Genomic DNA, 23,804 nt, shown 5'->3' with positions numbered 1-23,804 from the left:
GGTCGCTAAGAGTTGGACACAACTGAGTGACTTCCCTTTCACTTTTCACTTTCACACATTGGAGAAGGAAATGGCAACCCACTCCAGTGTTCTTGCCTGGAGAATCCCAGAGACGGGGGAGCCTGGTGCTGCCGTCTATGGGGTCGCACAAAGTCGGACATGACTGAAGCGACTTAGCAGCAGCAGCAGCAGCAGGAAACCATTCAAATCATTAACAGTGCTACCTGCTCCTTGTAACTAGCTGCAATCCTTTGCCAAAATGTGTGGTTGACTACACAGACCCCTCTTTCACTAATACCATACATAACCCTGGCATTATCCCCTGCATCTCTGGAGCAGTTCCTCGGAGCTATCCGAAATGCTGTCTCCCAAGCTACAGTCCTCATTCTGCCTCAAATAAAGCTGAACTGACAACTTTCACACTGTGCCTTTATTTATTTATTTTTTTTCAGTCGACAACTGTAACTCCTAGGCCGGAATTTCCTTCAGCATATTCCAAGGAGTATTTATCCATGAAATGCTCCAAGAAAACAGATTTGGGGAATGCTCTACATTACATCTCCCACAGAGAGATGCAACTACTCCTTAGCAAAGGCTCTGAGAAACCTTTCAGGGAGTAAATCTATTGAGTTTTGTTCAGCTCTGCATTTCCCATACTCATTTAAGCATGCAAAACATTTTCCCCCCAAATCTCAGCTATTAAATTCCCAAAGAACTACTATTCCTCTAAGTAAAAGGTATTCTAAGTAAATTCCTTTATCACTACTTTTATAAGCCCAATCCATCATCAGGATCTCTTGGTACCATTAAGCAAGAAACAGTGCTTTTCCAGGCAGTAAGAGTTGTATTTTTCCCATTATTATCTTTCTTTACTGTTCAGAATGGATACCGGTGGCTCTCCATTTTCCATCCACCCCCATCACTCCGACCCTATTCTCATCCTTTCCTGCCCTGAGCTATGTCACCTTGGATGTTCTCTGTTGGTAGCCTTCCAGTGGGAGGGCAGGGGCAGACAGATTGGAGTGGTTCTTCCTGGTTTGTTTTGTTTTTTATGTTTTCGTAAGAACAGCGCCAGCCCCACAATTCTGGCCGTCTCTTGCCTCTGGCATCACTGTTTCCTCCCCTCATCCCCCAGACCTAAGGATGGCAAAGTCTTCCCCTGATGCCATCAAAGAGTGTGTCACCTTGATTGTGTAGATCCTTAATCCCACCAGCTGAGCTCCACATGATTTAGTGACTAAACAACAATAACAACCCCACACAGGCCTCTGTTAAGTAACCCAATCAATCAAGCTCTGGGCATGAATTGTCCTGTTTTTTGTATGTTTGTTTGTTTTCTGGCAGACCCTAATTGCTAGAGCAGGAAAGGAAATACACAGTAAGTAATTTGTCATTGTTCAGTCACTAAGTCATGTCCGGCTCTTTGTGACCCCATGGACTGTAGCACACCAGGCTTACATGGTCTTCACTATCTCCCTGAGTTTGCGCAAACTCATTACCTTTCAGTTGGTGATGCCATCCAATCATCTCATCCTCTGTAGCACCCTTCTCCTCCCACCCTCAATCTTTCCCAGCATCAGGGTCTTTTTCAATGAGTCAGCTCTTTGCATTAGGAGGCCAAAGGATTAAAGACTCACCACCAGTCCTTCCAGTGAAAATTCAGGGTTGATTTTCTTTAGGACTGACTGGTTTGATCTCCTTGTTGTCCAAGGGACTCTCAAGAGTCTTCTCCAGAAACAGTTCAAAAGCATCAATTTTTCAGAGCTCAGCCTTCTTTATGGTCCATCTCTCACATCCGTACATGACTACTGGAAAAACCATAGCTTTGACTAGATGGACCTTTGTGAGCAAAGTGATGTCTCTGTTTTTTAATATACTGTCTAGGTTTGTCATAGCTTTTCTTCCAAGGAGCAAGCATCATTTAATTTCATGGTTGCAGTCATGTCTGCAGTGATTTTGGAGTCCAAGAAAATAAAATCTGCTACTGATCCCATTTTTTTCCCCATTTCTTGCCATGAAGTAATGGGACTGGATGCCATGATCTTGTTTTTTTGAATGCTGAGTTTTTAAGCCAGCTTTTTCACTCTCCTCTTTCATCTTCATCAAGAGGCTCTTTAGTTCCTCTTCACTTTTTCCCATTATAGTGTCATCTGCATATCTGAGGTTGATATTTCTCCCAGCAATCTTCATTTCAGCTTGTGCTTCACCCAGCCTGGCATTTTTGTATGATGTACTCTACACAGAATTTAAATAAGCTGGTTAACAATATACAGCCTTGACATATTTCTTTCCTAATTTTAAACCAGTTCATTGTTCTACATTTGGTTCTAACTGTTGCTTCTTGACCTGCATATAAGTTTCTTAGGAAGCAGGTAAGGTGGTCTGGTATTTCCATCTCAAGAATTTTCTACAGTTTGTTGTGATCCACACAGTCAAAGGATTTAGCATAGTAGTCAATGAAGGAGAAGAAAATGTTTTTCTGGAATGTACTTGCTTTTTCTATGATCCGATGGATATTGGCAATTTGATCACTGGTTCCTCTGCCTTTTCTAAATCCAACTTGTACATCTGGAAGTTCTCAGTTCGCATACTGTTGATGCCTAGCTCAAAGGATTGAAGGTTGAAGCCTACCTCGCTCTCATGTGAAATGAGCACAACTGTGCTGTAGTTTGAACACTCTTTGGCATTGCCGTTCTTTGGGACTGGAATGAAATGGACCTTTTCCAGTTCCATAGCCACTGCTGGGTTTTCCAAATTTGCTGGCATACTGAGTGCAGCATCACAGCATCATCTTTTAGGGTCTGAAATAGCTCAACTGGAATTCCATCACCTCCACTAGCTTTGTTCGTAGTAATGCTTCCTAAGGCCCACTTGACTTTACACTCCAGGATGTCTAGCTGTAGGTGAGTGACCACACCATCATGATTATCCTGGTCACTAAGACCTTTTTTGTACAGTCCTGTGTATAATTGCCACCTCTTCTTAATCTCTTCTGGTTCTTTTATGCCTTGCTGTTTCTGATCTTTATTGTGCCCATCTTTGCCTGAAATGTTCCCTTGGTATCTCAGATTTTCCCAAAGAGATCTCTAGTCTTTCCCATTCTGTTGGTTTCCTCTATTTCTCTGCATTGTTCACTTAAGAAAGCTTTCTCGCCTCTCCTTGATGTGTGTGTATATATATATAATTTAATCCTTACCACCTTTAATGAGAAGCATTGTTATCCCCATTATTTTGCAAATGAGTAGAATGAAACCAAAAGGCAATGGAATAGCCTACACAGCCCAAGAGAAGCAGAAGCAAGTTCAGTATGAGGGCATTCAGTCTGTCAAATACTTTCTGTGAACTCACTGATACTTTGCTTTAGGCTTCAGGCTAAACTCTGGAGATAAAGGTGAGGAAGGGAAATAAAAAGGAGAGAACAAACAGAGGTTGAGACCTCATGCTATGAAAGCAAAGTCTTTGCCCCTCGAAAGTCAATGTTGTAAAATAAGAACTGACTTACATCTGACTGCTGGTCCACCTGGTCCACCACCCTGATCCTGGCGTGGGCCCCAGGGAGCACAGGGCAAGCTAGAGCACAGCACACTGCCCAAGCTAGAGGGCAATGTCCACCACCAAGGCCAAAGAAGAGCCCCCACAGCCCTCTCTTTACTGCTCCTGTCCTACTCAACCCAATGAGAAACACCTCATCAAGGCCAAGTGCACTGGCTCTTGATTTGTGTCCCTGACATAATGGACATTAAGAGATGACAGCAGCCCCACCAATCTGTGTATCCAAACACTAATATTGAAATTTCTGTTCTGTCTCTGACATCTGGTTAGTATTAAGTAGTACCAGCCCCCATCTTTGTATCTTAATTGTTTGGATTAACTCTTTCCCCCCACCCCACACCAATGCCACTTCAAATGATGATAGTACTAAAAAAAAAAAAAAGTATGATAGTAGTAACTATGCACAGAGCCATTAGTCAGTGCTGGATACCTGACCACGTTCTGAAATTAAGCACTGGGCCTCTAGATGAAGCTTGTCGAGATTTAAAACTGAATTCCAACACTTACTACCGAACAAATTATTTATTTTATCTAAGTTTTTTCACTTTAAAAATGGGATGCTACCTATTCGTAGAATTGTGTCAATTCATAGAATTCATGACAATGAAACTTGGTATTCCAAATTAAGCACTGTCTTCTGTGCCTGGCACATAAGAAATGATGATGGTGGTGGTGGTGGTGGTGGCGATGAAACACAGAACTACAATAGAACTTACAATGTACTTGCTTTTTTTCCAAGTATTTTATATGTACTCGTTTAAATCATCCTAAAAACCCTGTATGGTAGGCATTGTTATTCTTTAAGTTCTGTGGCTGAGTAGACAAATTAAAATGATTTGGCCAAAGGGACATGCCAGTAATCTATGGAGTGGGCATTCCTACCAGGCCTGCCTAATTCCAGAGCCTAGATGAAGAGCATTACAGACCAGCATTTTACGGGAATCTGCCTTAATGGCCGAGTGGTAAAAGAATCTGCCTGCTATGCAGGAGATGCAGCAGATGCAAGTTCAATCCCTGGGTCAAGAAGATCCCCTGTAGGAAATAGCAACCCACTCCAGTTTTTCTTGCCTGGAGAATTCCATGGACAGAGAAGCCAGGTGGGCTACAGTCCATGGATTCGCAAAAGAGTCAGACATGACTGAGCGTGCACACTCACATTGTCAAGGGAACCTCTACTTCACCTCCAGGATTTGAGGTTTGTCATCCTTTCTCTGCCTTGCTCTCCAGTCACAGCATATTCTAATAGTGAATCCTCTCTTCTTATTTAGCATCCTGTTCAGGCCAATTCTTCAGTGACTCTCCATCTTTGGATCAAGTTTAGGTCTTGAAATAGACACGTGGGCCTTCTGCCTGCTGTGACCGCTACCCTCACTTTCTGTCATAGTCCTGAACCAGCCACATTTAAAGCAGATTTCTGGGGTGAAATGGCCATTCCTCCTTGTACCTAGGAACCTCCCTGTGGGAATAAGGCCCCAGTGACACAGTAGGAAGGAAAACCACAGAGAGAGGATATTATAGCCAACCAATAAACTGCATTCATTCTATCTTTCTACCTTGATAAACACATAGATAAATTTGACAAATCTAAAAACCTAAAGCTTTCCTCGTGTTATTTGGTAAGGTCTTACTTTCTCCATTGTACTCTGCAACACAAAAATAGATGCAGGGATGTGAACATGATTTCATATTTCACATATCTCAAATGATTCAATCAAATGCAACTCTCCTTAGATCAAATATGCAAGAAAAACAGTGTGTGTGTATGTTCAGCCAGGCCCAACTCTTTTGTGACCCCATGGACTGTAGCCCGCCAGGCTCCTCTGTCCATGGAATTTTCTAGGCAAGAATACTGGAGAGGGCTGCCATTCCCTTCTCCAGGTGATCTTCCTGACCCAGTTATTGAAACCATGTCTCCTGCATCTTCTGCGATGGCAGGGGGATTCTTCCCCACTGCTCCACATAGGAAGCCTAAGAAAAACAGTAGTTTAATTCTAATTTCCATTTAGCAGGAACTTATCCCAAAATGTTCCCTTTATCTTCCCTAGCATCATTCCCTTGGCCCATGACATGACCCACCTGAGATTCCTATGGCCCCAGTGACTCCCTTCTTCAGTGGAATGTGATGGAAACAATGACCTTAAGATCTGAGACTAGGTCATAGGAAGTCTTACAGCTTCTACCCAGGTGTCTTGGAACTTTTGCTCTTGGGACATTCCTTCTTGGAACCTAAAAGCCATCCTAGGGAAAGCTACATGGAGAAACCATTTAAAGGAAGTAGAATCAACAGTCCCACCTGAGTTCCCAGCGGACAGTCATGAGTGAGCCCCCTTGCAAACCCAGACCAGATGAATCTTCAGATGCCTGGATTAAAAACCTGCCCAGCTGAACCCAATGAACCCACAAAACCGTGAGAGAGAACACTTTAAGAAATTAAGTTTAGAAGACCTTTGTATCAGAAAACTTTATCTCTTAGGGACATAGCCTTAAATATTTACAGAAGAAATAATATACCTAGCATTTTTCATTTAATCCAGTTGAGGTGGGGGAAAGAGTTTAAATAAACTTGCCCATGTGCTGCTAATTACTAAAATTGAAAAGTTGGATCATAAAAAACAACTATACTGCTCTATCTTCCTTATAGACATCCCTATTTTTTAAACTCAGTGTCCCAGTAATGCTTCCCAGCTCTCACCATCCCTCCCATTCTCACTTGTGCTCAGATACCATTCTGAGATGTGATGCACTTTCTTCCTTTCAATCGAGACATGATGCTTTCCCCTTTCCTGCTTTTCTGAGTCCATTTCTTATTTACCTTCCTTTTTTCCAGTTTCTGCTACTGGTGACCCCATGGTCCAGCTCCCTGCTCTCTGTCCTTATACTGGTTTAGACACAGACTTTCACCTGGTCACAAAGCATCATAATTTTTTATCTTTCCAACATTCACCTTCTGCTTTATGTTGAAATAGTGATGGCTATTTCTGTCTCCTTGCAACTGTATAGCAACCAACCTGTCTAGAAACAAGAGAATTCTTTGGAAAGAAGCATCACTTAACTGTAGCTTGGGACTCCTCAACCCCAGGGTCCACCTTGTCTGGTCTACACACCTCTATACATCTGCGGGAAGTTCAAAATTTATGCTAGATTATGTAAATCCCAACAAAATGGGATTGAGGCACAAAATTTGAATGAATTCACTAAGCCTATGGATAGTTTTACTGTCTGAGGTGTGCCATTTTTGTTTCTTATGAAATAAGATGTTAAATTCAGCTCCTCCTTTAGTCCTTAAAAGAAGGAAAGAATGGAAAAGGAAAAGCGCTCAGAATATATGTTTGTAAAATCAGATATATTTATTTGCCTTTTAAGAGGAGGAAAGTAGATCCCTGTGAAAAACTTAACACAATCAACATGAGATACCCTTGGTCTTACAAGTCCTCTGGCCACGCTACCAGTGTGCATTTTCTGCTATTCATCCCAACACCCCATCATATCACTGGCTATTATCTCCCCTCCAGTCTCCTTTCTCATTTTCCATCAACTCCAAATGTTGCTTTACTTCCATGGTCTACAACTCTATTCCTTCTTTTCCCTCAATTCCACTTATTCAGTTTATTGAAATATTTTTCTAAGCAAAAATCCTTCTCTAAGAGGAATTCTCTGGCCAGCTCTTAAGATAAAAAAATTTTGCCCTGCTATACAATGTTTATTCAAAACTGTCCTCAAGCTCCAGTGAGCTGGGGCAAAGTAATCTTCAACTCTGGGCCTTAATGGCCAAATATAGACTCAAGAAGACAGCTGGTAAGGGCATAAAGAGGGAGTCTGATGTGGAAACACATGCCCACAAGCCATTCTATACATCCTTACCCAGACCCTCCAGTTCAGCCTGCATCCCACTCAAGGTGCCCTTTTGAAAATATGTGTTCATTGGTCTATATCTCAACCTCATTTTACTTACATATAACTCAGGACCCAGAAGGAACCACAGTTGACTCAGATGCTGGAGACGGTTTTATTTACACAGTACTATGTTCCTTTGCCATGGGGCCTACGTATCAGTTAGGATTAGTCTTCAACAACAAAAACCAGTGACTTGATTTTGAAGGCTTAAATACTGAAGCTTTTTTCTCTCTCATTTAAAGCGATTCAGAGGCAGGCAGTCCAAGAGCAGATGATATGCTGGTTCCAGGGTCTGCAGCATCCGAGCTCCTTCACTGTATCCAATTCCAGGTGGGAAAGACACGATGCAAGGGAAAGGCTGATGAAACAGACTCTGGGCTGAACTTCCAAAAACAATTCCTCAAAGCACACTCCAGAATTGTAACTCCAAGGAGGATGCTGCCTCTGCTGCAATGAGGAGGCTATAGAATAAGAGAGCTGCCACCATTCCAGAACGACTTCAGCTCTGCCAGGATAAGGAAGGTGTCAAATCGGAAAGGCTTCAGGAAAAGCTGGAAGCTGACACCACTGCCTCTGCCATGATTTAAACCAGCAATTTAGTTACTGATCAAAGCCTCCAAGAATTCATCTGTTTGAGCAACCCTCAATCGTACTTGGTCATGCTTGGGACCCTGACAATAAGGGAATGTGGGAAATGTAGATCCTAGCAAACCAGCCAACATAAAAGAGGAAGGCATTTTGTGGGGTTGAACAGCTGTTGAGACAAACCACTGTCTACCATCTACAGTCCATCACCATTCAATCCATTTTTATTGAGAGGAGTGGAAAGACTCATCCTAATACGACATCTTCTGCTGACCAGCAGATAGTCTCAGCTGGCAGCATTTGAAAGGACGGAAATGAGAAACAGGACTGGAATCTGGTTTCAGAATATTTAACCTTTGAGACATGGCTATATTAAAAAGTGACTGGAGAGATACAGAAACAAAAAGAAGAGAGAAGGAAACACGAAATGGTGTGGACACCACTGGCTTCTGCATTGCTAGAGGCTGTGAATTTGCCCTCTGCTCTAAGCTACCGTTCTGCTTCTTTTATCACCTCCCTTATCATTTCTACTTGGATTTATGAGGTTCAAACACTACTATCCATTTATCTTCACAGATTTCTTATTCAAAATGCACTGAAGCAGAATTTATCTCCACCACATCTCTATGCAGTAGGGAGGGGCTGGTTTTTATTATCTGAGGCACAAAGAGGTTAACTGGCTCACCCAAGGTCACACAATGAAACACAAGGATAAAACACCACCAGGGAAAGCCAACGCAATGGTATGTGTGTCCAAAAGAAACCCTCCAGCTCTCAATGCATAGAGAAAACCTACACTTTGAGAGGGAGGACAGAGGTAGCTCCAGACTGTGTCCTGAAGGGACAATTAACTGAGTGTCAAGGATTAAAATTTTTCTAGTGAGATTTTTGTACCTTCTGAGCTTTGAGATCTCAAATTGGATTTTCAAGATCAGTTAGTTTAATCAAGCAAGATTTTTCTCTGTAAATGCATTATGTGCGCCTGCAATGGAAGTGTGTGTGGGCACAAGATGGAATAAAATTTAGTCTCCAATTTCTCAAAACAATCAAATTGACCATTTTTCATCTGTGAAAACTAAATCTTCCAAAGCACTGTTTCCTTCTCTCTTGGGATGTAGGTAACTACTTTGCAAGGTCTATAAAAAAAAAAAAATATAGCTATTCATGTATTTTCTCCAATGTCAATAACAGAAAATTCCGATGCATAATCTGGAAAAAAAAACTTATTCAGTCAAGATCTAGGTCACCTGTGTAACCTTAGAATAAGTTAACTTCTCTAGGCCTCAGTTTTTCATTCTTATAATAAGGAGGATAGCTCTATGATCACTAATCTCCCTTTGAACCTAAAAGTCTCCAAATCAATACTTACAGAATTATAGAGGAACAGTTTCACTAAAGAGCTGGCGATTTACTATAAATATTAATCTAAACAATTTAAATTCTCCTTTCTCTGTTTTATAAAAAATAACCTAAACAGGAAATAAATAATTGGATACATTTTACCATATGACAGCTTTAGGAGCTGGGGTTAACCTTAGGGTTAATTAACTGTAGACTTTCAGCACTATGGCTAAATCCTGGTCCAAAGCTGATGGTGGTCAAAAGAAATAACTATCCTAATACTCTTCCTAATACTTCTGTGTATTGAAATAACAATAAAAAGCAACTTGAACATCAAGTATTAAACCCAATGTGTCTAAAAGTTCCAAGTATTTTAGACACATGGTCTCATTAAACCCTTACGTCCATGTTCCCACTTCATGCCATATAGCACGAGTCCAATTCCATACTTAATTCCTCCAAAAGGCCTAGACTTTGTGAAATAAGTGGTTTTGTCTTTTTCCAAAGGCTTTGTTTTCTCTCTTTATCCATTTGCTTGACTCTCAACAATATCCTGATTTTCATTGAGGTACCATATCACACACACACACACACACACACACACACACACACAAGGAGTTTTGGGGAACACCAAGTCCAACCTAGGCTCTTGAGACGAGCCTGTGACTAAAGCTAAGCTAATCACCACATCGCTGGCCAGCGTTCAGTGCAAGAGCGGATATGTGAGCTGGGGGCTTCTGGAAAAGAGGCTTCCTAGCACTTCTGAGGGCGTTTCTTGGAGACAACCCTCTCTCTGTGTCCTTAGATGTAAAGAAAGTGTGCTATGCACCCACCTTGGAATCATGATGACATAATGAGATCCGAGGACGGTGACCAAGAAGTTGAAATCAGAGAAGTCAGAGCAGAGAGAAGGCCAAGAAAAGGAAAGGAACCAGGTCTTTGATGGCATCCCTGTGTTGCTGTGTCAAACCAGCCCCCCAAATTGCTTGACCCTGGCGTTATATGAGTATGAATCAATAAATCCCTCTTATGGCTTAGTCTACTTTGAGCTGGACTTTTTGTTACTACTTACAACTGAATACATCTTTAGTATCTACCACAGCACATAGACTACTCAATGGTGACAGTTATTGCTCACTTCAAATTATCAAATATTTATCAAGTACCTCCTATAAGCCAGACACTTTCTTAGCTGCCAGTATACAGCACTGAGATAAACTGACAAAAATCCTAACCCTAATGGAGCTTATATTCTAGTGGGAGAACCAGACCATAAAGAAGGTAACTGAGTGAAATGTATAGCGTGGTGGATAGTGATACACACTGGGGAGGAAAAGGATAATGGAGAAGGGGAAAAGGAAATATCAACAGGGACCAAAATTTCTGAAAGTAGCCCAGGGAACTTTATAGAGATAAAGATTTTGGATAGAGGCCTGAAGTAAGTGAAGGAGTGAACCAGGAAGATGTCAGAGGGAAGTACATTTTAGGCAGAGGAGAGCAAAGGCCCTAAATCCAGATGGGGACTGAATTGATAGTACCAGGTCAGCCCTCATTGGTCATGAGGGCACATTTGGAAAATAGCAGCTGAGAAAATGTATGAAACCGATCTATTACTTCCTAAAGAAGGTCTGGAAGGACTAATGTTGAAGCTGAAACTCCAATACTTTGGCCACCTCATGAGAAGAGTTGACTCATTGGAAAAGACCCTGATGCTGGGAGGGACTGGGGGCAGGAGGAGAAGAGGATGACAAAGGATGAGATGGTTGGATGGCATCACCAACTCAATGGACATGAGTTTGGGTAAATTCCGGGAGTTGGTGATGGACAGGGAGGCCCGGCGTGCTGCGGTTCATGGGGTCACAAAGAGTCAGACACGACTGAGCAACTGAACTGAAAGAAGGTCCTGTCCCCTATCTTAAGACAGTATTCTAAAGGGTGGAGGTAGGATGGGCTAGTTCTTTTCAGATTCAGTAAGTGATATCCCCACCCTGGGTTTCCCAGGGTGTTCAGTGGTAACGACCTGCCTGCCAATGCAGTAGACACAGGTTCGATCCCTGGGTTGGGTTGATCCCCTGGAGAAGGAAATGGCTACCCTCTCCCAGGGATTTTGCCGGGAAAATCTCATGGACAGAAGAGCTGGGCAGGCTACAGTCCATGGGGTCACAAAAGAGTCAGACATAACTCAGCAACTAAAAAACAACATCCTCATACCACCTAAAGGAGATAATTCACTAAAACTCCTTTAGAAGCACAAACCCTCAGTATTTATGACTTCTATTATTTTTACAGAATTAATCCAGTGAGGACAGTGGTTGACCATATTATCATTAGTCAACTGAAACAGAGTCAAGTACTACCTAGAATATGATACATAGCGATTGAAGAGCCCTGACCTAAGACCACACACAGAGACCTCCTTGCACTGATGTATTGCCAAGAAGAAGGACCCTTCCATTGGCCACGCTTTCAGAGACCATCATACCTACCTAATGACAGTACATAACATTTTAGACTTTGTTGTTTGAATGTGATTTTGACAGTGCTGAGCATTCATTGCTGCCTATTCGTGGTTGAATTTCAAATTTCCTATGGTGACATCCTAAACTCAACATGTCCCAAGAAGCATTCACATCTCATTTTTAATATTTTTACAACAAGGTAGAGGGCAGATTTTTGTTTTCAAGAGAAAATTTCACAACAGGCTCTCTACCCAAAACAACATTTAGGTCAAAACAAATTGTATACTCACTTTTAGCTCTCCTGATGATGTGTTTCTGGGTAATAGACGATATGCCTCTGCTTTTGCTCTCGCAGAGAAGCAGAATCTCTTTACAAATGCACAGGCTATCACCATAGAAATGAACATGAGGTAATAAATATATCATTCTGAGTGCCATCATATCTGGTAGGTGGGTAATGATAGCACTTTGCATTTAGAATCATTTTGGTGATTTACAAGACATTAACTTAGTAAGCCTCTTAATGCCCTAGGGAGGAGAAGGCTGGTTTTATACCAGTTTTACAGATGGGGAGACTGAGAGAGCAATTATGAGGTTTCCCCAAGAGCACAGAGGGAATAAGAATTAAATGCCACTCATGCAGAGCTTCCAGTTTCAGATTTAGTTGCTTTAACCACACCATCAGGCTCCCTCCAACCTCACACAGCAAAACACCTTCGCAAAACAAAATGCTGACAAATGTGACTGAGCAATAAAGTGAATACTATATTTCAAATGTCCCTCCGGCGGGGGGCGGGGAGGGGGAACCTCCCATTTCTATTTATATAAAGTAGAACTGCTTTTTCTGGTCTGTGATAGAGAGGATGGAATGTACACTGCAGAAAGTGTACTGAAAGAAAAGATGGTTTTAGTGCACAGCCAGGCACTGATCTCCACAAGCATGGCTTTCATACTAGACCCCTCTGCCTGGCTCTGGCTTCTAACTCCTTCCAGTTGTACCATCGGCTTCCAAGCTCTCCCACGAAGCCAGCTCCTTTGTCTGTACTCTGCCTGCCCACAATGATGCCTGCCTCTTGAGCATCTTCAACCTCCTCCTCGCATATAACCTGCAAATGTTGTTCATCCTAAAAGTCAACTTGAGGCAGACAAGTATCTTTCTTTGTCTTCATTATTTGAGAATCATTTCCACTTTACTTTTTAAGCACTTTATTTTGCACAGGGGTACAGTCAATTAACAATGTTGTAAGAGTTTCCGATGAACAGTGAAGGGACTCAGCCATATGTATACATACACCCATTTTCCCCCCAAATCTGCTCCCATCCAGTCTGCCACACAACATTGATCAGAGTTCCATGTGCAATTCAGTAGGTCCTTGATGGTTATACATTTTAAATATAGTAGAGAGTACATATCCATCCTAAACTCCTTAACTCCATTCCCCCCATCTGTCCCCACTCCCCACCCCCAGCAACCACAAGTTCAGTCTCTAAATCTGTGAGCCTCTTTTTGTTTTGTAAGTAAGTTCATTTGTATCATTTCTTTTTAGATTTCACACATAAAGGATGTCCTACAATATGCTTCCTTCTCTCACTATCTTTCACTTGAACTGGCTGTCCCTTTTCTCTACCATTCTTTCTAACCACTTGACTGCCAAAAGCCTCCATATTACCATCACTGTCCAACTTTCTATCAAAACGTCTCTTTTTAAATCCTGTTACTGGAGATGGCAGTGATTTTGTTCTTTGGAAGATTGCCAATGACTTTCTTCTTTTCAAATATAATGGAATTTTCCGTTATCTTCTCCGCTCCCTCCATCCCCCCGCAAGACTCTGGAGGATCTTCCAGAAATACTGCCAACCACCAACACTTTCATTCTTTTATTTCCATTTTATAACTGCTTAATTTTACTGCCACATTTACTACTGTGTCCCTTCACAACCAACGGCCTTCGTATGGGGTTCTCCTCTATGTCCCTGGCCATACACACTTTTCTCTGTACACTTTCTTATATCCCTGTCCTCATACCTGTAGCAGGTATGAGTCACATCTCTACCTCAAATACCTAACTCTCACATATAATCCAGTTTGATATTTCTATCAACAAAGTGAATAAGGTGAATACACTTTATAAGAAGGGAGGAGATTTGTTTCCTTTCCTCTATATGTCTCACTCATCTTTCTAAAAGTAGGACATACCAATCAAGTTACTGTCCAAGGTGTTAATTGGTCTGTGTTAATTGCAGGTAGAATTATATATCTAAAGATAGTCCCAGTCAGCTTGCCTTCTTGTCTTTACCTCTTTACTGGTGAGCAATGGACATTTTTGTCCATAAAGGAGAGTTGGAGATATAATTGGATATTGACTGGTGAAGAAGATGGCTTCACTTCAGCTTGTGGTTAAATTGCCCAGTTGCATGATTAAATTGCCCTGGTGCACAATTACCTGCACTAAAGAAAACGGGCACTCAGAGACGATGACAACGTGATGATAGGACTACAAGCAGCGGAAGAACTTGTAGTCGTTGTCATCACCATCTGTGAGTTTTCACTGGCCACTCCTGACTCCTGATTTAGTATCATCCAATACCACTTTGCTTTAATAAATCCTGCTGACCAGACATGACTCAATAAATATTATGTTGCTACGACAAATGTGACCCATACTGTTCGAATCCAGAATGACTCATTTTTTCCAACACTGCCATTTCCATTCATGGAAATGCCATCTTTCTACTGTCACAAAGTCCAAACACTAGAATTTTTCAATCATTTTCTTCCCTTTAATCTCCTTTATCCAACCTGCCACCAAGGCCACCAGCTTCATCCAGGCTTTGATGAACGAGTTTACTGTGCAATCCACAAACTAGTCTCTGAGCATTTAATCCCTCTTCTTCCCAGGCATGCTACTCCCAGATCGATCATCTAAATACCCAGTTCAGGAGTTTATAATGGCTCCTGATTACCTAATTATGGCTAACCTACTCTGGGAGACTTATACGCCCTGTACACATAGTTCCTCAAAACTTTCTGGACATTCTTCCTAAATCTAACTAAATGAAACCATGAGCCATGCCATGTAGGGCCACCCAAGATAAGACGGGTCAAGGTGGAGAGTTCTGACAAAACGTGGTCCACTGAAGAAGGGAATGGCAAACCACTTCAGTATTCTTGCCTTGAGAATCCCATAAACAGTATGAAAAGGCAAAAAGATAGGACACTGAAAAATGAACTCCCCAGGTCAGTAGGTACCCAATATGCTACTGGAGATCAGTGGAGAACAAACTCCAGAAAGAATGAAGAGACAGAGCCAAAGCAAAAACAATACCCTGTTGTGGATGTGACTGGTGATGGAAGTAAAATCTGATGTTGTAAAGAGCAATACTGCATAGGAACCTGGAATATAACGTCCATGAATCAAGGCAAATTGGAAGTGGTCAAATAGGAGACAGCAAGAGTGAACATCGACATTTTAGGAATCAGTGAACTAAAATGGACTGGAATGGGTGAACTTAACTCAGATGACCATTATATCTACTACTATGGGCAGGAATCCCTTAGAAGAAATGGAGTAGCCCTCATAGTCAACAAGAGTCCAAAATGCAGTACTTGGACACAATCTCAAAAAAGACAGAATGATCTCTTTTCATTTCCAAGGCAAACCATTCAGTATCACAGTAATCCAAGTCTATGCCCTGATCAGTAACGCTGAAGAAGCTGAACAGTTCTATGAAGACATATAACACCATCCAGAACTAACACTCAAAAAAGATGTCTTTTTCATTATAGGGGACTGGAATGCAAAAGTAGGAAATCAAGAAATACCTGGAGGAACAGGCAAATTTGGCTTTGGAGTACAGAATGAAGCAGTGCAAAGGCTAACAGAATTTTGCCAAGAGAATTCACTGGTCATAGCAAACACCCTCTTCCAGCAACACAAGAGGAGCAGACTCTAACATGGACATCACCATATGGTCAATACTGAAATTAGATTGATTATATTCTTTGCAGCCAAAGATGGAGAAACTCTATACAGTCAGCAAAAACAAGACCGGGAGCTGACTGTGGCTCAGATCATGAACTTATTATTGCGAAATTCAGATTTAAATTGAAGAAAGTAGGGAAAACCACTAGACCATTCAGTTATGACCTAAATAAAATCCCTTACAACTATACAGTGGAAGTGACAAAGAGATTCAAGGGATTTTATCTGATAGAGACAGTGCATGAAGAATATGGATGGTGGTTTGTGACATTGTACAGGAGGCAGTGATCAAGACCATCCCCAATAAAAAGAAATGCAAAAAGGCAAAATGGTTGTCTGAGGAGGCCTTACAAACCGCTATGAAAAGAAGAGAAACAAAAGCAAAGGAGAAAAGGAAAGATATACCTATTTTAATGCAGAGTTCCAAAGAATAGCAAGGAGAGATAAGGAAGCCTTCCTCAGTGATCAATGCAAAGAAATAGAGGAAAACAATACAATGGGAAAGACTAAAGATCTCTTCAAGAAAATTAGAGATACCAAGGGAACATTTCATGCAAAGATGGGCACAATAAAGGACAGAAATGGTATGGACCTAACAGAAGCAGAAGATATTAAGAAGAGGTGGAAAGAATATCCAGAAGAACTATACAAAAAAGATCTTCATCCTAGAAAACCACAATGTAATGATCACTCACCTAGAGCCAGACAACCTGGAATGTGAAGTCAAGTGGGCCTTAGAGAGCATCACTATGAACAAACCTAGTGGAGGTGATGGAATTCCAGTTGAGCTATTTCAAATCCTAAAAGATGATGCTGTGAGAGTGCTGTGCTAAATACTCCAGCATATTTGGAAAATTCAGCAGTGGCCACAAGAATGGAAAAGGTCAGTTTTCATTCCAGTCCCAAAGAAAGGCAATGCCAAAGAATGTTTAAACTACTGCACAATTGCACTCATCTCACAAACTACCAAAGTAGTGTTCAAAATTCTCCAAGTGAGGCTTCAATAGTACATGAACTGAGAACTTCCAGATGTTCAAGCTGGATTTAGAAAAAGCAGAGGAACCAGAGATCAAATTACCAACATCCATTGGATCATAAAAAAGCAAGAGAGTTCCAGAAAAACATCTACTTCTGCTTTATGGACTATGCCAAAGCCTTTGACTGTGTAGATCACAACAAACTGTGGAAAATTCTTAAAGAGATTGAAATACTAGACCACTTTATCTGCCTCCTAAAGAATCTGTATGCAGGTCAAGAAGCAACAGTTAGAACTAGACATGGAATAACAAACTGGTTCCAAATTGGGAAAGGAGTATGTCAAGGGTGTATATTGTCACCCTGCTTATTTAACTTATATCCACAGTACACATATGAAATGTCAGGCTGGATGAAGCACAAGCTGGAATCAAGATTGCCAGAAGAAATATCAATAACCTCAGATATGCAGATGACACCACCTTTATGGCAGAAAGCAAAGAAAAAATATTGAGCCTCTTGATGAAAGTTTAAGAAGAGAGTGAAAAAGTTGGCTTAAAACTCAACATTCAGAAAACGAAGATCATGGCATCTGGTCCCATCATCCCATCACTTCATGGCAAACAAATGGGGAAACAATGGAAACAATGACAGATTTTATTTTCTTGGGCTCCAAAATCACTGCAGATGGTGATTGCAGCCATGAAATTAAATGACACTTGCTCCTTGGACGAAAAGCTATGACCAACCTAGACAACATATTAAAAATCAGAGACATTACTTTGCTGACAAAGGTCCATCCAGTCAAAGCTATGGTTTTTCCAGGAGTCACGTATGGATGTGAGAGCTGGACCATAAAGAAAGGTGAGTGCCAAAGAATTGATGCTTTTGAGCTGTGGTGTTAGAGAAGACTCTTTCAAGTCCGTTGGACTGCAAGGAAATCAAATCAGTCAACCCTAAAGGAAATCAGTCTTGAATTTTCATTGAAGGACTGATGCTGAAGCTGAAGCTCCAATACTTTGACCACCTGATGTGAAGATCCAACTCATTAGAAAAGACTCTCATGCTGGGAAAGATTGAAAACAGGAGGAGAAGGGGACAGCAGAGGATGAGATGGTTGGATGGCATCTACGACTCGATGGTCATGAGTCTGAGCAAGCTCCAGGAGTCAGTGATAGACAGGGAAGCCTGGCGTGCTGCTGTCCATGGGGTCCTAAAGAGTCGGACACGACTGAGTGACGGAACTAACTGAACAGTACACTTGGGGACCATGACAGTATGACAACATCAGTTCTGTGCATTTGAAACACATAGTCTTTACCTTTCTTCTAGCTACAAGAACAAAACCAACTGATTGCAAAGCCCCAAAGACCATGCCCCCGACTAACAAATACAAAATACTGACCTTTCAAAACCCTGTGCCTGTTTAGGGACCAATCATGTAATATATTTGTCTTCAGCTTTAAAAAGTCAGGGCTGCAACATTCTTTTCTGAATTGTTTATCAAAAACAGGGGACATGAAATACCACAGATGTAAAAATAAAGAAAAAAAGCAAGGCTCTTTCAGCTCCCTGGTTGCTTAGAGATATTTTCTGGCCCAGACTCTAGAGTTGTCACATTTATCCTGTGGAATTAAATGTGGAGACCTTGTTAACAGTAAGCGGACATGAGAACTGAATTCCCTGCATGCTGTGTTCAAATGCCCCTTCATGAACTCTATTCCTCTAAAGGAGTATTGTCCTAGTAATGGCTAGGGCCATTAAAGCTTTGGCTTCTACTTAAAGAAAAAACACAGTCAGTCACTCCCCTTTTATCCAGTGGCCCAAATTCTATCATCTTTAAGTCTTGAGAAGAGAGTCGTGACTCAGAGGTTATGGAAGAATTCTCTGCAGCATATAATGGCCATGACACCCATGTACTTGATTCCACCATAAAATACTAGAGACACTCAGAGGGTAGAGAAGAGCCAATGGGAGTTAACTGATATAACACGCCTCCTTATCTCATCCTGAGTCGTGGAGGAGATGACTGTTCTGCTCATCCATTGTTTCCACAGAGTGGAACCTTGTTTATTCCAGGGATCACTGAGGCTTACTCCCCTCACTGCTCTCATGTCTTTGATTATTTGCCCCTCATCTATGAGCCCTTTCCAGACCACCCCACATAAAACTGCACCACTGCCCAACCTTGCACATTCATCTCCTTCCTTCACTTTATTTCTCCCCATAGTCCCACCATCTGACATTCTATATAGCCCTGCCCTGTCACTAAGTCATGTCCGACTCTTTGCAACCCAGTGGACTGTAGCCTACCAGGCTCCTCTGTCCATGGGATTTTCCAGGCAATAGTCCTGGAGTGGATTGCCATTTCCTTCTCCAGGGATCTTCCCAACCCAGGGATCGAACCCGGGTCTCCCGCATTGTAGACAGATGCTTTACCATCTGAGCCATCAAGGAAGTCCCATCGACATTCTATAGAGTTCCTGTTTATTGTTTGACTCCACCCAACTAGGGCTTCCCAGGTGGCACTAGTGGTAAAGAAACCACCTGCTAATGCAGGTAGATGTTAGGCATGGGTTCGATCCCTGAGTTGGGAAGATCCCCTGGAGGAGGGCATGGCAACCCACTCCAGTATTCTTGCCTGGAGAATCCCATGGACAGAGGAGCCTGGCAGGCTACAGTCCACTGGGTCACATGGTCGGACACAACTAAAGTGACTTAGCACACACACCACCCAACAAGAATGAAAGCTCCACTGATAGCTAGGCCTTTTCTGTTTTATTTACTAATGTACTACGGCATCCAGAATGATACCTGATGCTCAGTAGATTTCTCAATTAATAACTGTTTAATGACTAAAACAATGATTGAATAAATCACTGACAAAAACAGAATTCCGTGTCCAATATGTTAAAGAAGCAAGGAAAAGCATGGCAAATGTTATTTCTGCTGCTGCTGCTAAGTCACTTCAGTTGTGTCCGACTCTGTGTGACTCCATGGACAGCAGCCCATCAGGCTCCCCCATCCCGGGGATTCTCCAGGCAAGAACACTGGAGTGGGTTGCCATTTCCTTCTCCAATGTATGAAAGTAAAAGTGAAAGTAAAGTCGCTCAGTCATGTCTGACTCTTCGCAACCCCATGGACTGCAGCCCACCAGGCTCCTCCGTCCATGGGATTTTCCAGGCAAGAGTACTGGAGTGGGGTTCCATCGCCTTCTCAATGTTATTTCTAGAGTTGACTCAATAACAGGATGAGATCTGTCTCCAGTGGCATTTTTTTTCCCAACTCTTTTTTTATTGTGGTAAAGTACATATAACATAAAATTTGCCATTATAGCCATTTGAAGTGTACAGTTTAGGGGTATTAAGCATTACATTCACGTTTTTGTGTAATCACTACTATCCAGCTCCAGAACTCTTTTTATCTTGTAAAAACTGAGCCTAAATACCCACTGAACAAGAACTCCCCAGCCTGTAACAACCACCATCTTGCTTTCTGTCTCTATGAATTTTGTAACTTGAGATTCAACATACAGTGGAATCGTTTTGTATTAGTCTTTTTGAGTCTGGCTTATTTCACCTAGTATAGTATTCTCTATGGTTCATCCACGTTGTTTCTGTCAGAATGTCCCTCCTTTTTAAAGCTGAATGGCACCCCATGGGATGCATAGACTTCATTCTCCTTATTCATTTATCTGTTGAGGGACAGTCAGGTTGCTTTCTCATTTTAGCTAATGTAACTAATGCCGCTCACTATAAACATGTGGGCACAAATATCCCTTCAAGACCCTGCTTTCAATTATTTGGGGTATAAATTCAAAAGTGGAATGGTTAGATCCTATGATTTTTAAATCTATTTTTAATTTCTTGAGGGACTATCAAACTGGTTTCTACACTGGCCACACCATTTTACATTCTCCCTGACAGTACAAGATTTCCAAATTTCTCTATATTCTCACCAGTACTTGTTTCTTTCTTTTTTAAGTCACTTTTGACCTTTCACCCCTCGTTAAAACTATCATTTGTGCAGGTCATCAGTAAATAACAACACATATTAGTGAAGCAAATGTGAATAGGAAAGAAAAATGAAATGAAATAACTATAATAACACACCTGAGAGTATAGAGTCAAGAGAAAAAATTAGATGAGAAAAGAGATCAAATTAAACATGTCCATATAGCATTGGAGCAAAGGCAAAACTTCAGCAGTTTTAAGAGGTAAGCACAATTACATGCCAGTGCTGTTTTTTGACTTGTTGGTTTTCGAAATCCTAAAAATAGAGAGAGGGCACCATTCTCTGGCCTCCCTCGTGGGCTTGGCTCTGAAGCTGTGAGTTGCTTGAACCTATTCTAAAAAAAGATGGTGTGCTTGAGGCTAAGAGAAGTGTGACAGCCTATATCTTCACTTGATCCCCTCTGCTGTACTGTCTGCAGTCATGCAGACCACACCCTCTCTGGCCCAGACAGGACCGGCCTCAGCGTGTCCCTCTCACATTAATAGGCAGGGATGCTGTTTCTGGACAATGGCACATTTTTTGTATAACCAAGTCAAACGGACTTGGCATGAAGAAAATAATTCTCTTAACAAGAAAATACCCTAAGGTGTTGGAGAATTGAAAAGCAAGCTCTCTCTAGGCACATTTCCTCAACAGTTCATCCAAATTCAGAATCAAATGAGCATAATTTGAAGGTATTTTCTGGCACCTTATATAAATATATAAAACACATCTCATAAACAAGGTAGGGGCTTGCTGGATGCCTCTGTGTGGTTACAAAGTGTTCTCAATGCAAAATAATTATGCAAGGTCCTGGCACCTTCAAAATATGTGTTAACATTACACAGTACTTTAGGGTCCTATTTTTCCCAGAAATGTCCTTTAAGAAATAACCTTTGAGAATCACTGATCCTTTCCCCCTGCAAGATCCCTTAAGCAGGTGTATTTACTGCTTGGGGCTGGTTTGAGCTTTGCTCTGTGACTCACTCTTCATCCAAGCTCGGGCAAAAACAATGATCACCATCCATTGTAACAGAGGAAGAAGAGACACATGCATATGATAGACCCATATGAAGACAGAGTAGCAAGTGGACCTTCATACTTCTCCAATGTAGCAAAAGTTATAATGATACAAAGGCTTCCCAGGCGGTGCCAGTGGTAAAGAACCTGCTGCCAATGTAGAAGATTTAAGAAGTGAGGGATCAGTCCCTGGGTTAGGAAGATGTCCTGGAGAAGGGCACGGGGTAATTCACTCCAGTACACTGGAGAATCCCATGGACAGAGAAGCCTGGTGGGCTAGGGTCACAAAGAGTCGGACATGACTGAAGCATCTTAGCAAAGCACGTAACAGTGCATCTGGAGGAGAGGATATTTTGCAGACAGGAAGAGCTGTGTTTTTTAAGTAACTTCACTAATTCGAACAATGCTCATGAAATAAGTAGAAGCAATTAAAATTTTAACTGGTAGCTGCACAGTGATTTTCACAATGTAGAATACAGATGTAGGAATAGAAATTTTCAGATGGGTTTAAATTATGGGTGGTTTTTAATTTCTTCTTATTCCTCTGATTTTTTTTACTCCATAATTACTTTCATGATTATAAATAATCTTTTATTAATTTTATTAAACTTGCTGTTGTCTTTACACATCTCTCTGTATGCTACAAATTTCCTCTAAGGATATTTCCCAAGCATCGAAGACCCCATCCTGGAGTCCAACCCAGACCAAGCTTCTGACTGTCCATCTGTACCCTGATAGCAATTTCTCCTGTGACTGCCCCTAAGAACTAGCCAGATGCCAGCCAGCAAGCTGATAAATGCCAAAGGTGCTCACAGGTTAGGGGACTTCCTTGCTCAGGGAATGAACTTAAATATTTCAAAGGATCTCTCAAAACAGACTCTAAAGCTCTGGTCTACAGTAACTTACAAATGAATCACTCCAGAGATGCTATTAAAAAAAAAATCAAGGAATTGTATACCTCATTAATTATAAACCATAGTGAATCTACTTTCTGCTCCTCTCAACCCATCAGCCCAAAGCATCTGTCTGTAGGCTTCTGTTCCCAGGGAATCTGGACACTGTCTATAGAGACTGAGCTTCTAAAGAAAAGTAGCTCTTCAGACGTATTTCAAGGAGCCATGGTGCCCATGGACATGCTTTGAGAGCCACTTGGTAAGGAGAAGGGGATTTGCTGATCAGGTCTTAGGGCTTCAGTACTAACCATCATCTCAGAATCAGTTATTGGGTGGGGTTAGAAGGCAATGGCACCCCACTCCAGTACTCTTGCCTGGAAAATCCCATGGACGGAGGAGCCTGGTGGGCTGCAGTCCATGGGGTCGCTAAGGGTCGGACACAACTGAGTGACTTCACTTTCACTTTTCACTTTCCTGCATTGGAGAAGGAAATGGAAACCCACTCCAGTGTTCTTGCCTGGAGAATCCCAGGGACAGGGTAGCCTGGTGGGCTGCAGTCTATGGGGTCGCACTGAATTGAACACGACTGAAGCGACTTAGAAGAAGACTATTTCACATGTTTAAACCTTAAAACCCAACCTTCTCTCTTGGTGTTACAATGTGAGTCACAGGGCACATAAGGCAACACTCTGAGATCCCAAAGCTTATAAAGGGCAGAGCTGTGGGATAAATAAGATTCTCTAGGCCCCCAGCCCCAGATTCTATCTGTCACTGTAATAATGGCTGATGTTTATTGAGCCTCAGAAGTCCATATTGCATTAGGATTTAGAAGGCATCCGTAAAAGAGCTCTGATGGAGGTTGCACCTGAGTCTCTGAAGTTATAAGGCATTCCTATTGAGCCCTATTCCACATTCCTGAGGTCTGTAGCTGTGGACCATTCCCTAACTCCTTGCATCCTAAGTTAGAGTCCTCACCTATAAAATAGTGATAGTAGTAGCTAACAGTTATTGAATATTTGCTCTGTGCTTGGCTCTCTTCCAACCACTTTAGAAATATTATCTCATTTACTTCTCACAGGAGTCTGAGAGAAAGGTATGTCCATTTCCCC

The 23,804-nt window shown here is 41.7% G+C and overlaps 1 protein-coding gene across 27 annotated transcripts in view; it reads right to left on the bottom strand.

The window, feature by feature from the left end:
- The window catches only part of NELL1 (neural EGFL like 1), a 1,048,536-nt gene that overhangs the window by 491,196 nt on the left and 533,536 nt on the right, over positions 1-23,804 (bottom strand). The gene's annotated exons all lie outside the window — the stretch shown is intronic.

Source organism: Bos grunniens, chromosome 29 (assembly GCF_055505025.1).
Source record: "Bos grunniens cultivar Pamir isolate PY7600 chromosome 29, Bosgru_T2T1.0, whole genome shotgun sequence".
Lineage (NCBI taxonomy): Eukaryota > Metazoa > Chordata > Mammalia > Artiodactyla > Bovidae > Bos > Bos grunniens.
This window is presented reverse-complemented; position numbering and strand designations above follow the sequence as displayed.